Raw genomic sequence first — 18,279 nt, 5'->3', positions numbered from 1 at the left:
TTTCAGATTTTCAAAATAAAATTAATGGACACTCTACTGATACATACTTTTAATTATTCCCAAAAAACACAACCTCAGTTGTAGCCAAACTCACAAAATCATGCCCCCATTTTTAACACTCCCTAGGACAATTGGTCACAGACTTTTGGAAGGCATACATTGAAGGTAAAAAGACAAAATATTTTGGGCACCATGAGAAGGGGAATGATGCATGGCACGGAGCCTGCCTTGGCAATTTGTGTGTGTAGCCAATTCCAGTAACAGTGGGGTGGGGGCTTACAAGGATATGGTTAGATAAACCTAAACCTATGTTGATATGGATAAAGAGACCGTAAATCATAGAGTGCAGGGGTTAGGGTATCACACAGACTGCAGGGGTCAGAATTAAGTACCACACAGAGTTCAGAGGTCAGGCGTAAGTAATGCATAGGGGTCAGGCGTAAGTAACGCCCAGAGCTAAGGGGTAAGGATTAAGTAATGCAGGGAGTTGAGGAATCAGGGTTAAGTAACCAGAAAGTTCAGAGGTCAGAAGTAAGTAACACACAAGACTCAGAGCTCAGGGGTCAGGATTGAAACATTTACAGAGTTCGGGGATCAGGACTAGGTGACACAGAAAGTTCAGGAATCAGGGTTATATAATGCACATAGTTCAAGTGTCAGGAGTACATAACACATAGAGTTTAGGAGTTAGGATTAAGTAACGCACAGAGTTCAGGGTTCAAAATTAAGTAACACACCGAGTTCAGGAGTTAGCCAGAGTCCAGAGTCCAGGAGTACAGTACAGAGTCCAGGACTCAGGGTTAAGTAATGCACAGAGATCAGAAGTCAGTATTAAGTAATGTAGCACCCCCCAGTGCTAGAAATGTAGATAGTTTTTAGTAAGTGTAGGTAAATTTATGCAAGCTTGGCTAGCCACCAAATCTGTCTGTTTTGTCCTGTGTTGGCAGAAATCCAGGGAGAGCTGGATGACTCATAGGTAGCATCACTGAGACCTCCCTCCTATTTCTAGAATATACTGGAACCTTCTGGAAGGGGGGAGGGGAGGTAAGGTGGAGCTGCCTGGAATATTCTGAGGGCCCTGACTAATCCCCAACTTGAATTGGCAGGGGGCAGGCCTCCTTAAATACTCAGGGTCAGCCCAGCTAGGGAGGGGTTGTTCGGTGGAAGCTGGATATGGAGTGTTAGGCTGTCGTGGGCTTTGAGGGAGCTCCCCAGTCTGGGGTGGTGACCTTGGGCCTGAGGTGTCCTGGACAGGAGGCACATGAGCAAGGAGGCCGCAGTCACATTAACCGCAGCCCCAACACTGCCAGGCAAGTCTCCAGGAGTTACAAGGAACGGCCAAGGAACAGCCAAGAGGGCTGGTGAGTGACACACAGTCAGGAGGACTGGGAAGCATGCCTGAAAGGACTGGGATGGAGCAGTCTGGGATGAGTGCAGAGCCAGTAAGGAGGACTGTGGTGGCACGGGCAGTGGAAAGAGGCAGCTGCAGCCAGGAGGGCTGGCAGGGCTTGAAGAGGTGTTGCTGGGATCAGTAGCCACATGTGGGACAGCTAGCACTAGGACTATCATATTTTGCTACACCATAGGGGCCCACTGTCTGCAAAGAGTATTTACTTTGGGCCTGGCTGAGCCAGTGTCAGGCCTCAGAAACAGTGCTAGCTGGTCCTGGGAGTGATAGTCTGCAAGCAAGTGTATGTGCTGGAGGTCAAGAGAAGAGGTTGTGTATACCGGTGGTGTATATCGTCCCTAATTTCCTATCTTCAATCAAGTGGGTATCCCAAATGTACCCTATCACCATTCAAGTTATTTCCCCTTAATAAAACACAAAAACAAAGTACAAGGACTGATTCTTGAATAAATTGTTTCTGGAAATTTGTGTGCCTGGCTGTGCAGGGTGGGAGACTGACCACAATCACCAGCAGCCCCTACGGAGGTACCGCTACAGTAACAAACAAAGTCAGGAGTAAGTAATGCATAGAGTTTAGGGGATCAGGTCAGAAGCGGGTAACTCACAGATTGCACCTGATGTTCCCCACACCCTGAGTCCGATTTCATCACCCTCCCCCAGCATTGTCCCTGAGAGCCAGCTGCCCTAGCCATGCCATTTTGGGCACACGTACAGAGTTTAGAAGTCAGGATTAAAGCGGAGTTTCGCTAAAAAAATTTTTTTAGATGTCAGCAGCTGCAAATGCTGCAGCTGCTGACTTTTAAAATAAGGACACTTACCTGTCCCAGGGTCCAGCGATGTCGGCACCCGAGGCCGAACCGTCCCTCGATCCTCGGGTGCTGCCACCGCCATTCTCACTGAGGGAATCGGGAAGTGAAGCGTTGCGGCTTCACTGCCCGGTTCCCTACTGCGCATGCGCGAGTCGCGCTGCGTGTCTACACTGGTCCCCGTTGTGTTGTGGGAACTATGTATTTCCCACAACACAACGGGGGTGGGTGGGGACTCTGCGGCTAGCTGCGGCTAGCTATACCTGGAAGTGGGTGCAGATACCTGTATTATACAGGTATCTGCACCCCCCTCCCCCCTGAAAGGTGCCAATTGTGACACCGGAGGGGGGGAGGAATCCGATGAGCGGACGTTCCACTTTAGGGTGGAAATCCGCTTTAAGTAACACACAGAGTTCGTTGGTCAGGATTAAAGTGGTTGTAAAGTCAGAAGGTTTTTTATCCTAATACATTCTATGCATTAAGATAAAAAGCATTCTATGTGCAGCAGCCCCCCTCAGTCCCCCTAATACTTACCTGAGCCCCCTCTCTAGTGATGTCCACGAGTCCCTCAGTCGTCCAGGACTCTCCCTCCTGATTGGCTGAGACACAGCAGCGGCACCATTGGCTCCCGCTGCTGTCAATCAAAGTCAGTGCACAGACCAGGTAAGTATAACATGTTTGTTTTAGTTTTTTTATAGAAAGAAAAATGAGATTTTACAATCACTTTAAGTAACGTGGAAAGTTTTGGGGTCAGAATTAAATAATGCAGAATTCAGGGGTCAGGAGTAAGTATCACACAGAGTTCAAGGGTCATGAGTGTGTAATACACAGAGCTCCAGGGTCAGGTCAAGAACAAGTAACTCACAGATTGCACCTGCTGTCCCCATGTGCCGAGTCTGACTTCATTGCCCTCCCCCAGCATCGCCCCGGAGCTTGCTGCTCTAGTCATGCCATTTTGGATTAACGCTTGCACAGTGTGATGTGAGTTGGAGCCTGTGCACTGCAATGTTTACTGTCTGGTGCCAAGCTCCCATAAATAAGTCCAGAAATGCCGTATTCCTAGAAACAGATCCCTTGCAATGGGGACTGTCTCTGGGAAACAAGGACAAAAGGTTATTTTAATCTGATTGTTGGCTTTGAAGAACTTCTAAGTACTGACACTTTGTAACATCGGGTTTTCTGTACAGAGGCAACAACACAGAGCCTACAGGAACTGTGTTTGGGAGTATCTTTCATGTGCCACACACAGCCAAGGAAAATGGGCTCCCAGATCAAAAGAAAGTGGCGTGGGCTGCTAATGCTGCCTTGAAATACTACATACCTAAGCAGGGAGGTTGCCCTCCCTGTATTTACTCTTAAGACTTATTTTCAGTTTTGTCTGGAAAGTCCTGTTCTGTGCATTCTAAACCACTATAGTGTTTGTAAATAACAATAAAAAAATACTAAAAATGAAATGTGGAATATTGATAGAGAAATACGTGTAAATAATCATAGCCAGGCTAAAAAATGGCTAGATGTCAAAAAAGATCATTTATAATCATATCAACTGCCTGAAAAGTTTATATAATATATATTTGTGCTGTGACATGTTGTGGAATTTTGTCAAGACCACTCATTCTAATAGGGCGTACACACGGTCGGACTTTGTTCGGACATTCCGACAACAAAATCCTAGGATTTTTTCAGACGAATGTTGGCTCAAACTTGTCTTGCATACACACGGTCACACAAAGTTGTCGGAAAATCCGATTGTTCTGAACGCGGTGACGTAAAACACGTACGTCGGGACTATAAACGGGGCAGTGGCCAATAGCTTTCATCTCTTTATTTATTCTGAGCATGCATGGCACTTTGTGCGTCGGATTTGTGTACACACGATCGGAATTTCCGACAACGGATTTTGTTGTCGGAAAATTTTATCTCCTGCTCTCTAACTTTGTGTGTCGGAAAATCCGATGGAAAATGTCCGATGGAGCCCACACACGGTCGGAATTTCCAACAACACGCTCCGATCGGACATTTTCCATCGGAAAATCCGACCGTGTGTACGGGGCATTACGGTGAACAAAGTTGTTTATTGACAACATACATGTGTACGGACCAGCCCTCGAGGAAGACTGGCCAAGAGCTGTTCTTGTTACAGGAGTATTTATACTGTATAGAAGACACATCCATGGTTCAACATTGGTTACAGATAATTGCAGTCTTGTCAGCACGACTGATTTTGGACAGATTACCAAGTATGGCATGTCACACTATAAATTAACAACAATAAAGGTACAGATAGCCTTCAACATGTTTTGCCAGATGGTCATGTCATAAAATCATACTTAGCTTACTTGGTTTAGCTACCTAAAGGTCCCAGAGAGGTTATGACACAGGTTTGAACAATATGGCCAAAGCAGCAGTTATATAACATAGATATCAAATAAAGATACATAACTAAGGCCTAATTCCTTGACAGACAAGGCCACAAAATATGTAATTTTTCTAATAATACAATGAGCAATGTGACTGTCATTACATGTTTCAGAAATCTAAAAAAATTATTTCTATATCCCCCCAATACCAGTCAACCAATATAAGAAAAGCGCCTTGTCAAATCTGTTGAATGCAGTTAGACGCCTGCTCCAGGCTTACTGGGAGCGTGCTCAATTTCCAAACCGCAAGGAATGGATTCGGAAGGTGCAGGAGTTTAAGGAAGCAGAAGAATGGGTGGCAACAAGGCACAAGGGAACATTTTGATTGCACCTGGCTACTGTGACTAGAACATACCTCTGATTCAGGGCATATCTTGTCTAGCTTGGATGTTGCATTATTAGAGCTAGCTGAGCCCTCGATTAGAGGACGCCTTGGGCAATGCAATTCACCTGATTGGAGCTATCTCCTAGCCTCCGAAAGGCCATTTTCTCTCTTATTTTTCTTTACAACAATGATCATTGGTATGAGCAATCATCAACACTTTCCCAGTGAAAGAATAGGTACGTGCCTGGAGGATAGGGTTTTTTTTTTCTCCTTTTCCCTTTTCTTTGGTCTGAATATGTTTTATCTCTGTTGACCTGTTAATCTATCATAGGAAACATCCCCTCTAGTGGCAAACCCCACCCCCTTCTTGTTTTGGAGAACTGGGAAACATTTATGGTTCTACCTGATGTTGTATATGCCCGCATTGGTCAATTTTTGTGCCAGATGTATAGCTTGCCCCCTAGTGGGAAATGTTCTCTTTGCTCTGATATGGTATATACTGTATGACGGTACTTGCACCAGTCTGTTTAATTTGTTATTATTTTTCAAAATTGTCCAGATAAGCTATTGTTGTCATTATCCTTTTATTTTGTCATAAATAAAGATTATATTAAAAAAAAAATTAGCAGCAACTGGTTACTGTGTCCTTGACCTGGGTATCTGAAGCTTGTGCCACAGGTTTTTTGCTTTCTAGGTTATCGACTTTGATCTCCCACCAAGCTGTGCCTGCATAATTCCAATGCTAATGTACTTGGCAGAGCAATTGGATTGTCTTCTCTTACCTCTTAGGGAGGTAGCCAATGATCAAGTTAGCTTTCAGTGAGGTGGCATTCTTCCCACTGGCCACCAATGCATTTTTCTTGGATATATTGGGGGCAGATTTTTTTTATTTTGCACTGACCATTAATGTAAAGGAACACTTCTTCACTTACCGCCAATGTAAGTGGGCACTTCCCCACTGACCAACAATGTAAATAGGCACTTCTCCACTGACCACTAATTTAGGGGGGATTTCATCACTGACTACTAAGGTATGGGTTAGGAGCATGTTACATACTCCTAACTTCTGCACTCTGTAATTGACCTTTTTGTTGTTACCTCGGTAGTGTACCCCAGCGGCAATATAAGTATCAGATGACCTTTTAGATTAGACCTGAACTCATCAGAGTCTTTTTAGGCAGGTGAGTGAAGGAGACTTTATTTAATAAGCACCAGTAAGTGGGTATGCATCTAACACTTGTATTACTGACCTCTGCTAACTGACCTCTGCTTACGTTTTTACAAAGCTACTGCAGTGTTTCCCAACCTTTTTTAATCAAGGCACCCTTTAAAATTATGGACAATCTCAAGGCACCCCAATAGACAATAACAATGTAAAAAAACTATTCTAATAGTAGGTGTTTTATTCTTATAAAGCAAATACACTTTTGCGCACTGGTACTGACTAGTATTTCAGTGTTTCTCCTCTCCATCAGTTTCTCTCCATCACTCAGCTAATGTGACCCCAGTGTTGATAGAAAGGGAGAGAGCATTTTTTAGGCCTTTTTTCCAAGGGGTCCCTGAAGAAACCTCAAGGCACCTCTGGATGCCGGGGCACCCTGGTTAAAAAAGCCTGGTCTAATGCACAGGTTCACAATTTAACCTGAAAAAGCTTACTTGTGCTTTGCCTTCCAGGGCAAACAGCAGGTTCATTTTAATGTTACTCTTCCCAGCTGCACATGTCTTTTTTTCCATTTTTACCCCTGTAACTGCCTTCACCCTCCGGGAGCAATGAGAGTTAGGCCAGATGGTTTGAATCTTGGCCCGGTTCACCAGGAACTGGACGAGATTTGAACCGTGTGCGCAGGCTGAATGTACCAAGTTGATCAGAGCAGACAATTGATTGGCAGGAGGGATTCCCCTGTCAGCACTGCCTGTGTCGATGGGGGAATCATGCAAATTTCTTTCCTGCAACCACCGGAAATTCTCACCGTCTATGGCCTGTCTTAGTCCTGTGTGAACTCACTTAGAACTATGGACTCTCTCTCTCTCTCTCTCTCTCTCTCTCTCTCTCTCTCTCCACCCCCTGTGACAGGGTTTAGAGCTTACCTAGCCAAGCAGCAAGCTCTAGTACTGTTAACTGGGAGATAGGGGATTAAGTCATATGTTCCTTCATACCCAGAAGTAAAGGTTATGGAAAGCAGAACTGTGGGAGGGACCCAGCAGGACCACATACTAGAGGCTGCCTGCTGAAAACCACATGGGGTCAAATACAAGACCAGTCACCTTGCACAAGGAGGGAAAGCAAGAGTGATCGGTCTTCACAGGAAGCTCCTGCACAGAGGCAAAGTTTCAAACTGGATTACTGCACAGATGTGAAAGAAATACAGAAAACAGAGATTCAAGAAAATAACTAAGACTAAACATGCCTCTTATATTAAAGTAGTTGTAAAGTCTGTTTTTTTGTTTTTTTTTAAATAACAAACATGTTATATTTACCTCCTATGTGTAGTGGTTTTGCACAGGGCAGCTGAGATCCTCCTCTTCTCGGGTCCCTCTTCACTGCTCCAGGCCCTTCCTCCTGTTGAGTGCCCCCACAGCAAGTAGCTTGCTATAGGGGCACCCGAGCAGAGCTGCAGCTCCGTGCGTCCATTGATACACAGAGCTCCCATTTGGCCCCGCCCCCTTATCTTCTGATGGGCTAACTGTTTGATTGACAGCGGCAGGAGTCAATGGCACCACTGCTATGTTTCAGCCAATTTGGAGGAGAGTCCCGGACAGCCGAGAGACTCGTGGACATCGCTGGACAGAGATGGAGGCTCAGGTAGGAATTAGGGGTGCTGGGGAGGCTGCTACACACAGAAGGCCTTTTATCTTAATGCATATATAATGCGTTAAGATAAAAAACCTTCTGCCTTTACTACTCCTTTAAGACAATAATGGTTAATCCTGAAAGTCAGCTTTAAAGTGCCTACATGGGTAAAGCACAGGTTCACATTAGTGGTGGTCAAAGGCTCATCACCCAGGTGCAAGAAATAGGTAAAACACTGATATGGCAGGGTCAATATGTCATATAATATAATGATCTTTTTGCAAAATCCTCTACATAACACAAACGTCACCCCAAAAGGGACATTCTGCTTTATGTCCTCCTCCCCCTACTCCTCTATCACTTTTGGAACTTTTTCTGGGGGGATCGGGTAGCTAGTTTGTCAGGTACCTGCTCCCACTTCCTCTGGAATGGCCTAGACCCGCAACCTCCTTGGTCATGTCACAAGTCCCAAGAGGCTGTTGGACCATTCATACGGTTTAGTGAGGAGCTGGCTGTGAAGCCACAAGGAGCCACAGCTGGCATCCCACAGTAAACATTCCGGCGCCGGGGACCCGAAGACCAGCAAAGAACTGGATTGGGTGAAGACAATGCTGCATCCCTGGACGGGTAAGTATACTTTTATTAAAAGTCAGCAGCTACAGCATTTGTAGCTGCTTACTTTTTATTTATTTTTTTCAAACAGACTGAAGAGCCACTTTAAAAAAAAGTTCATCTGATATCTTGGATAATTCCAGCTACTGTAGCACGATAAACCAAGTTTTTACAAACACTGTCTCCTGAAACCAAAACAAATATTTAACTTTCAAATAATCATCTTTTATCAAAATCTCTTTAACAGTAACTACACACAAGGAAAAAAAAATCTCACTGATGTCAGTACAGGTGTCTATCTTTTTCCCATGTTATGTGTCATATTGACACTGAAATGTGAAAGAAACCGAACTTGTTTTTTTCCCACCACACATACTTTGCGTGACAGCCACAAGACATGCCATGAAATATTTCACAGGGCAGATACTTTTCCAGCTTATGAGCTATAAGTATACTTTCACTAACAGATTTTATAGGGCAATTTAAGAAAAGTATAGCAATGATACATGATAAATATACCATATAAAAGATTTTCTAATACAAACATCTAGCACTATAGACTGCTAGAGTAGGAACACAATCAATCAGCACATTTATTTTAAGGCTGGGTTCACACCATTACGAATTGCCCGCATCCAATTCGCAATAGCAAGAGATTTTGACTGGCTCTCTATGGAGCCAGTTCACATATCTCCGCAGCGAGTCCAGTGCGATTTGCACAAAAACGCTGTGCGTCTTTTGGTCCATTTCAGGTCTGAATTCAACCAAAAATTCAGGCTGAAAACTGACCTGAAACGTTGAACCAGGATGCACCGGACCCCGGCTGTGATGGAACCAGTCTTATACTTCTTTTTCTTCTGATTCCTATTTCCTCATCCTGTGGCAGACATAGTCAGAGCAAAGTGCAATAGTCTCTTCATATGGTTAACTACTCTCCCTTTGCCTCAAGTGAGAGTGCTTGAGCCTGAGGTGCTACGCAGGCAGCCAAGTCTTTCTCATGGGATAAATTATAGAGCGTAATATGGTCCCCTATATATGGAAGCACCGGGTATTTTATTTTACATAGTTACATAGTTACATAGTAGGTGAGGTTGAAAAAAGACACAAGTCCATCAAGTCCAACCTATGTGTGTGATTATGTGTCAGTATTACATTATATATCCCTGTATGTTGTGGTCATTCAGGTGCTTATCTAATAGTTTCTTGAAGCTATCAATGCTCCCCGCTGAGACCACTGCCTGTGGAAGGGAATTCCACATCCTTGCCGCTCTTACAGTAAAGAACCCTCTACGTAGTTTAAGGTTAAACCTCTTTTCTTCTAATTTTAATGAGTGGCCACGAGTCTTGTTAAACTCTCTTCTGCGAAAAAGTTTTATCCCTATTGTGGGGTCACCAGTACAGTATTTGTAAATTGAAATCATATCCCCTCTCAAGCGTCTCTTCTCCAGAGAGAATAAGTTCAGTGCTCGCAACCTTTCCTCATAACTAAGATCCTCCAGACCCTTTATTAGCTTTGTTGCCCTTCTTTGTACTCGCTCCATTTCCAGTACGTCCCTCCTGAGGACTGGTGCCCAGAACTGGACAGCATACTCCAGGTGCGGCCGGACCAGAGCCTTGTAGAGTGGGAGAATTATTGTTTTATCTCTGGAGTTGATCCCCCTTTTAATGCATGCCAATATTCTGTTTGCTTTGTTAGCAGCAGCTTGGCATTGCATGCCATTGTTGAGCCTATCATCTACTAGGACCCCCAGGTCCTTTTCCATCCTAATTGCATTCATATTTTTGCCACCCAAATGCATTACTTTACATTTTTCTACATTGAACCTCATTTGCCATGTAGTCGCCCACCCCATTAATTTGTTCAGGTCTTTTTGCAAGGTTTCCACATCCTGCGGAGAAGTTATTGCCCTGCTTAGCTTAGTATCGTCTGTAAATACAGAGATTGAACTGTTTATCCCATCCTCCAGATCGTTTATGAACAAATTAAATAGGATTGGTCCCAGCACAGAACCCTGGGAAACCCCACTACCCACCCTGACCATTCTGAGTACTCCCCATTTATCACCACCCTCTGAACTCGCCCTTGTAGCCAGTTTTCAATCCATGTACTCACCCTATGATCCATGCCAACGGACCTTATTTTGTACAGTAAACGTTTATGGGGAACTGTGTCAAATGCTTTTGCAAAATCCAGATACACCACGTCTACGGGCCTTCCTTTATCTAGATGGCAACTCACCTCCTCATAGAAGGTTAAAAGATTGGTTTGGCAAGAACGATTCTTCATGAATCCATGCTGATTACTGCTAATGATACCGTTCTTATTACTAAAATCTTGTATATAGTCCGTTATCATCCCCTCCAAGAGTTTACATACTATTGATGTTAGGCTAACTGGTCTGTAATTCCCAGGGATGTATTTTGGGCCCTTTTTAAATATTGGTGCTACATTGGCTTTTCTCCAATCAACTGGTACCATTCCAGTCAGTAGACTATCTGTAAAAATTAGGAACAACGGCCTGGCAATCACTTGACTGAGTTCCCTAAGTACCCTCGGATGCAAGCCATCTGGTCCCAGTGATTTATTAATGTTAAGTTTCTCAAGTCTAATTTTAATTCTGTCCTCTGTTAACCATGGAGGTGCTTCCTGTGTTGTGTCATAAGGATAAACACTGCAGTTTTGGTTACTGAAGCCCCCCGATTCACTCGTGAAGACTGAGGAGAAGAATAAATTCAATACCTTCGCCATCTCCCCATTCTTTGTAACCAGGATGTCCTTCCTCATTCTTTATGGGGCCAATATGGTCTGTCCTCCCTTTTTTACTGTTTACATACTTAAAGAATTTCTTGGGATTTTTTTTGCTCTCCTCCGCTATGTGTCTTTCATGTTCTATCTTAGCTGTCCTAATTGCACCCTTACATTTCTTGTTGCATTCTTTATAAAGTCTGAATGCTGAGGATGATCCCTCAACCTTGTATTTTTTGAAGGCCTTCTCCTTTGCTTTTATATGCATTTTTACATTGGAGTTAAGCCATCCAGGACTTTTGTTCGCTCTTTTAAATTTATTACCCAATGGGATACATTGGCTAATGCCCTTATTTAATATGCTCTTAAAGCAAACCCATCTCACCTCCGTATTCTTTGTTCCTAATATTTTATCCCAATTTATGCCTTTTAGCAAGGTTTGTAGTTTAGGGAAGTTGGCTCTTTTGAAATTCAGTGTCTTTGTATTCCCTTTATGTTTCCTATTTGTGTGATTTATACTGAAACTAATTGACCTGTGGTATTATTGGTAATCAGTAGATCCAGTAATGTTTTATTTCTAGTTGGTGCGTCTACCATCTGACCCATAAAATTGTCCTGCAAGACATTAAGGAACTGGCGAGCCTTAAATGAATGCGCGGTTCCCTCCGCCCAGTCTATGTCTGGATAATTAAAATCCCCCATTATGATAACACTTCCCATCCTTGCTGCTAATCCAGATTGTGATAGAAGATCTGTCTCCACTTCCTCCCTCGGGTTAGGGGGCCTATAGCATACTCCCAGTATTATTTTCCCCTTAGCTTCATTCCTTTGGAGCTCTACCTATAAGGATTCCTCCTCCTCTCTAGCTCCCTCAGTGATGTCATCTCTCACATTCACTTGTACATTATTCTTGATATATAGGCATACCCCTCCCCCTTTTTTACCCTCTCTATCCTTGCAGTATAGGGTATACCCTTGAATGTTTGCCAGCCAATCATGAGAGCTGTTGAACCAGGTCTCTGAAATTCCCACAAAATCCAAATCCTCCTCGTACAACAGTATCTCTAGTTCACCCATCATGTCCGCCATGCTCCTGGCATTGGTGAACATGCCACATAGTTTAGACCGCATATTGTCCACGTATTGGGTGTTTCAAGATTGCAACTAGGACTTGCTACTATACTCACCTTGTGCTTTTGTGCTTTGGTTAACCTACCACTAATGCCCCCAATACTACCCTCTGGAATATCTTCCGCGCTGGCTATCTCTGCCTCTGGACCCTCTCCCCCATCGCCTAGTTTAAATACCCCTCTAACTTTTTGGCCATCTTCATTCCCAGCAGATCTGCACCCTCCTCATTTAGGTGCAGTGCGTCCCTTCTATAGTACCGGTTATCGACTGAGAAGTCGGCCCAGTCCTCCAGGAACCCAAACCCCTCCTTACTACACCAGCTCTTCAGCCACTTGTTTACTTCCCTAATCTCCCTCTGCCTTTCTGGTGTGGCTCGATGTACCGGTAGTATTCCTGAGAATACTACCTTGGAGGCCCTTTTCCTCAATTTAGCTAGTAAGTCCCTAAAATCGTTTTTTAGGACACTCCATCTGCCTCTGACTTTGTCATTGGTGCCAACGTGCACCATGACAGCCGGGTCTTCCCCAGCCCCTCCCAGTAATCTGTCCACAAGATCCGTGATGTGCCGAACCCGAGCGCCCGGTAGACAACATACTGTTCGGCGCTTCAGGTCTTGGTTACAGATTGCCCTCTCTGTCCTTTTAAGAATTGAGTCCCCTACCACCAGAATCTGTCTTTCCTTTCCCTTTGCTTCCCCCCCACTCTTACTGGAGGAGTTCTTCCCCCGGCAGCTAAGAGAGTCCCTCAGCTCCAGCAGTGCTGGTCCCTGACTGGTTTCACCAATGTCACTCAATGGAGCGTACTTATTGGGATGCTCCAGTCCTGGATCGGCCTCCCTGGCACTTCCCCCTCTACCCCTCCTGACTGTCACCCATCTACTCTTTGCTAGTGCCTGCACCTCTTTGTCTCCACCTGCCTCTGTGCTGGCCCCTGCCGGCACCTGCCGTGTACGTTCCTGGTTCTCCTTTAGTATGGAGGGACTTCTCAGTGCTGACAGTTGCTTCCCCAGATTCAGAACCTGGGCTTCCAGGGAAACAATGTGCTTACATTTTGCACAGCAGTATTGGATGATCAAGGAACGCATACATGCAGCAAGATGTACAAAGAGTCGCCTCTCCACACCCGCCAGGCATCGTACCTATTAATTTTAGTGAGGATTGGGGATTTTACCCTGTCCAAATTACCTAACAGCTAGCTTCCTGGCACTAATACTCAAGACAATACACAGGTACACAGGTACACAACAAGACAATACACAGGTACTCACAGACCTACATGCAATCGCAGAACAGTCGCAGACCTACGTGCACTCGCAATACTCAAGTATACAGTACACAATACACAAGTACTAACGATCCACACACACTACTCAGAAAACACTCAGGTACTCACACTACACAGGTACTATGACCCCTGTTATAACCTCCTGTTTTAAACTCTGGTTTTAACTCGCCACTTAGACCAGTCCTACACAAAGTTATATAAGCCGCAAGCACCTGTGAGCAATTAACAACTCCCCTTAATTGAAAGCCTGAAGGAACCAAAGAAGAGAAAAAAAAAAAAGCTATTTAAAAAGTGACAAAAAAGGTGATTGAAAAACTAAAAGGAAAAGCCCCAAAAATGCAACCCAACAAACAAAAAGCAAGACTTGTTCACTCTAACTCTGGTTTTAACTCACCACTTAGACCAGTTCCACTTGGACTAAGTTCCAACAGCCTCACAATGAGCAGGCTCAGGATGAGTCCTACACAAAGTTATATAAGCCGCAAGCACCTGTGAGCAATTAGCCACTCCCCTTAATTGAAAGCCTGAAGGAACCAAAGAAGAGAAAAAAAAAAAGCTATTTAAAAAGTGACAAAAAAGGTGATTGAAAAACTAAAAGGAAAAGCCCCAAAAATGCAACCCAACAAAAAAAAAGCAAGACTTGTTCACTCTAATGCCCCGTACACACGGTCGGACTTTGTTCGGACATTCCGACAACAAAATCCTAGGATTTTTTCCGACAGATGTTGGCTCAAACTTGTCTTGCATACACACGGTCACACAAAGTTGTTGGAAAATCCGATCATTCTGAACACGGTGACGTAAAACACGTACGTCGGGACTATAAACGGGGCAGTGGCCAATAGCTTTCATCTCTTTATTTATTCTGAGCATGCGTGGCACTTTGTCCGTCGGATTTGTGTACACACGATCGGAATTTCCGACAAAATTTTATAGCCTGCTCTCAAACTTTGTGTGTCGGAAAATCCGATGGAAAATGTGTGATGGAGCCTACACACGGTCGGAATTTCCGACAACAAGGTCCTATCACACATTTTCCGCCGTAAAATCCGACCGTGTGTACGGGGCATAACTCTGGTTTTAACTCACCACTTAGACCAGTTCCACTTGGACTAAGTTCCAACAGCCTCACAATGAGTATGAGTATAATTTGAATGAAGGGGTTCACTTTTAACATACTGCACCCTTATGCAGTGGACCCCCTAAGGAGCTGCAGATGAACTGGGATCCCCCGCCCTAAACAGCCAGGCACACCAAATTTTTACAGGTACCCCAGAGACAAAGAACAGTTCATGATGCTGTTTTTTGTGTTTTTTTCAGGATTAATACCTTGGATGGGGTTGGGAGGTTATGGGATGCCCACTTAACTTCAGCAACAAAACTTTGGCAACATCTTCAGGGACATCTTCATATACACAGTTTATATACAGTCTTCTTGACACTCCTCCTGACACTTTACTTGCTTGCAGACACCAGCTGGATCACTGTAAATTAATCTGACAGGCACAGTTAGATTTAGCAATGGCCCTTTGCAAGCAGGAACTTGAAGCCCCTTGTTGTGTAGCAGAACACAGTGATTAGCTTGCACTCTCCCTCCTGTGGCTACTGATCCCAGCACAACCTCTCCAGGCACTGCCAACCCACCTGGCTGCAGCTGCCCCTTTCACTAGCCCTCCAGGCTAACTTTCCCCCACAGTCCTCCAGGCGGACTCTCACCAGCCCACCCAGCTGACTCTGCAGGAGATCTCCCAGGGAAGGGCTTGGCACAACACTGTCCTCAGGGAGAACTGGCTACATGTGGCAGTCTCCCCCTTGTAAGTCCCCAGTAGTGCTGCTTTACTCACACTGTCCTCTAACATGCTCCCATGCCTCCAAGCATTCCTCCTTGTGTTGCGGCAGGATCCTTCCAGCACCTGAGCCCTGGCCCAAGTTAACCCCCCCCCCCCCCCAGACTAGAGGGTACCCTTGAGGGCCACCAACAGTCTCCACAGCACTATATCTCCATCTTCCACCCAATAGGAACCTGGTGGCATAGCTCATGCCTATTTATGAAGTAAGCCTTGCCCCCTTCCAGCCCTTTACCGAGGATTGGCTGAGGCCCTCAAAAATATTCCAGACAGCTCCTCCTAACCTCCACCCACTGATATAGATAGATGTCTTGCGAGCTACCAATGAAGAGTGTCCAAAGAATGTTTTAAACGTAAGAGAACCAATCCACAGCCGCTAAGCATATTCACACTCCCATAATCTATGTATAAAATATTAAAAATAAAGAAATGCAGCGCTATGTGACATATTACTCACTCAGGTGAAAAAATATATAATTGCCGTGGGCAATGCACGAGTGAATGTTGGAGCAATTTGAATTCCCAAACAAAGAATATAAATGGTAAAAAATATATAAATGAAATACTTGTTGTCAAGCAAGTGCACAGTTAAAGAAATATAAAAAAATAAAAAAAAGTAAACATCAAAATATCAAAAATTCTTAATTTCACAAGTCCACAGTGAGAAAAAAATATATACGTGATTGCCTTGTGTCGTCACGCGTAGGGAAGGGGCCAGGACAGCGGAGGAGACAGTCCCTTGCTCTCTGAGTTAGCTGTTGATTCACACAAGCCTGCAAACCATTCGGAGAGGATTTTAACATTGTATGTTTTCTATAGCCTGGTGCGCTGCAAACAGCCATAAAGTGTGAGTACCCTGATGTTTACCTACAATAAATTTCTATATTTAAATGATAATGCACTCTGCACTCTGGCCTCTTTTGTATTTTAAATTGAGGATACCATCTTTGAATTACATCTGGTGGAGCCTGTAAATCCTGCTACTTAAAGCCTAGAGGTGGTTCAGCTGCTGTTGTTGTGGAACTAACTTAATTGCGCGATCACACAATTCGAGGTGAGCGCAGTCACACGGGGGGCGCACGTGTGTGAAGTCACGGTTAATATTGTTTGGATCATCATCACAGAGTCACTTTATGGGACATTATATATATATATATATATATATATATATATATATATATATATATATATATATTTTCACTGTGGACTTGCTGAAAACAAGTTTTGAATATACCGTATTTTTCGCTCCATAAGACGCACTTTTTTCCCCCCAAAAAAGGAGAGGAAACGCCTGTGCCTCTTATAGAGGGAAAAAAAGACCAGCCGCCACCGTGTTACAATGTCGGGCACCCCCCCTCTCCTTTCCCCGCTATGTCTTCTGGGTCCTGTAGGCTGGCTGGGGTACATGTCACTGGCGCACGCGCAGTGACGATTTTTCGTCCCTGCTTGATCAGTGACGTCAGACGCCGATCGAGCGGGGGATACAAGAGGCCGGCCTGTCATCTCCAGCGTGTCATCTGCTAGAGTGATCATGTGATGTGTGTACATGGCGACAGGTATCTAGTCATTCTCAGGTCTTTCTTTATCAGACTGCACCTGCACTCACAACCACAACCTTTAATGTCTAAACCGCTGGCAACAAAAGTGAGTACACCCCTAAGTGAAAATGTCCAAATTAGGCCCAAAGTTTCAATATTTTGTGTGGCCACCATTATTTTCCAGCACTGCCTTAATCCTCCTTGACATGGAGTTCACCAGAGCTTCACAGGTTGCCACTGGATTCATGATTCCTCATGATGACATCACAGAGCTGGTGGATGACCTTGCGCTCCTCCGCCATCTATTTGAGGATTCCCCACAGATGCTCAATAGGGTTTAAGTCTGGAGACATGCTTGGCCAGTCCATCACCTTTACCCTCAGCTTCTTCAGCAAGGCAGTGGTCGTCTTGGAGGTGTGTTTGGGGTCGTTATCATGTTAGAATACTGCCCTGCGGCCCAGTCTCTGAAGGGAGTGGGATCATGCTCTGCTTCAGTCACAGTACATGTTGGCATTCATGGTTCCCTCAATGAACTGTAGCTCCCCAGTGCCGGCAGCACTCATGCAGCCCCAGATCATGACACTCCCACCACCATGCTTGACTGTAGGCAAGACACACTTGTCTTTGTACTCCTCACCTGGTTGCTGCCACACACGCTTGACACCATCTGAACCAAATAAGTTTACCTTGGTTTCATCAGACCAGGTCAGGGAGGAGCCAGGTGCCGTTGCTTCCAGGGTACGGCTGAACCCAGAAGCATCCATTCACTTTGCTGCTATCACCGATTTTCTATGTAAGTTACTACTTGTTTTTATCATCAATAAAATTTTTAAATACTGCACTATGGAGCCCACTTTTTTCTATTACTACATATCCGATGGCATATATTAAGGGTGGAAGAGTCCAATTGTGAATTGCATATCGAATCTTTTTTATTTGAGTTATGTGAGTATACTTTTATATGTAGGCAGCTCCTTTCCAGCATATATGAGTAGTGTGGTTGTGCGCATTAGCACTTTTAGATCCGCGACACACGCTTGACACCATCTGAACCAAATAAGTTTATCTTGGTCTCATCAGATCATAGGACATGGTTCCAGTAATCCATGTCCTTAGTCTGCTTGTCTTCAGCAAACTGTTTGCGGGCTTTCTTGTGCATCATCTTTAGAAGAGGCCTCCTTCTGGGGCGACAGCCATGCTGACCAATTTGATGCAGCGTGCAGCGTATGGTCTGAGCACTCATAGGCTGACCCCTCACCCTTTCAACCTCTGCAGCAATGCTGGCAGCACTTATACGTCTATTTCCCAAAGACAACCTCTGGATATGACGCTGAGCATGTGCACTCAACTTCTTTGGTTGACCATGCCGAG

This window comes from Aquarana catesbeiana, linkage group LG01, assembly GCF_042186555.1.
Source record: "Aquarana catesbeiana isolate 2022-GZ linkage group LG01, ASM4218655v1, whole genome shotgun sequence".
NCBI lineage: Eukaryota > Metazoa > Chordata > Amphibia > Anura > Ranidae > Aquarana > Aquarana catesbeiana.
The sequence above is the reverse complement of the archived record's forward strand: the minus strand, read 5'-3'. Positions refer to the sequence as shown.